The following is a 721-nucleotide window of genomic DNA, read 5'->3' as shown; positions in this document are numbered from 1 at the left end:
GAATCCCCGAGACGAAGCCTTCCCCCTGAAGGACACACGGCAAATGACATCGCTGTTACTGTGAGCCTGAAGCCACGCTTGACCCCTGCCGAGGCCTGGGAAGTCAAAACACGCCCCGAGAACGGCAGCCGTCCTCCCCGTGTTTAAACTGGGGAGCAGGGCTCAACAAACCTCACAGAGGCCGACGAGTAGGGGTCCTCAGGTTTGTGGGCCGTTGGCTCTCTTCTCGGGGGGCCGCTCGGTTCTGCCGCGGCAGCTGGAAAGCAGCCACAGACGACACAGAAATGGTTAGGCTCGGTCTGGGGCGCCCTGGTTTGTGGCCCTGCCCTGAAGCCTCCAACGGACTCAGACCCTTTCTGCCAGCTCTCCCCACCCCAATCTGGGCAGCCAGCTCTGTGGCAACCCCAGCAGCATCCCAGCAGGTGGCGCCAGGCCACCGGCTGCAGCTCTGACCCCCGGGGGGGAGGCCCGGGGCTGACCCCGGGAGGGGGGATGCTCAGGATGGAGAGCAAGATTGGAATCCCCACCGGACCCCCAAACAAGGGCCTGCAAACAAACACAGCAGGTGTTCAGGGGCTTCCCCTGGCCCTGCCACCGAGGTGGCCCTGAGGACACAGCCCCGTCCTCACTCTCCTCAGGGCTCTGTACCTGTAGTGGCAAGGTGGCAGCGTCTTTTTTCTTAAAATTTTTAAGTGTTTATTTATTTTTGAGAGAGAGAGAG

This window comes from Herpailurus yagouaroundi, unplaced genomic scaffold, assembly GCF_014898765.1.
Source record: "Herpailurus yagouaroundi ecotype Mexico unplaced genomic scaffold, PumYag 440, whole genome shotgun sequence".
NCBI classification, from domain to species: Eukaryota; Metazoa; Chordata; class Mammalia; order Carnivora; family Felidae; genus Herpailurus; species Herpailurus yagouaroundi.
This window is presented reverse-complemented; position numbering follows the sequence as displayed.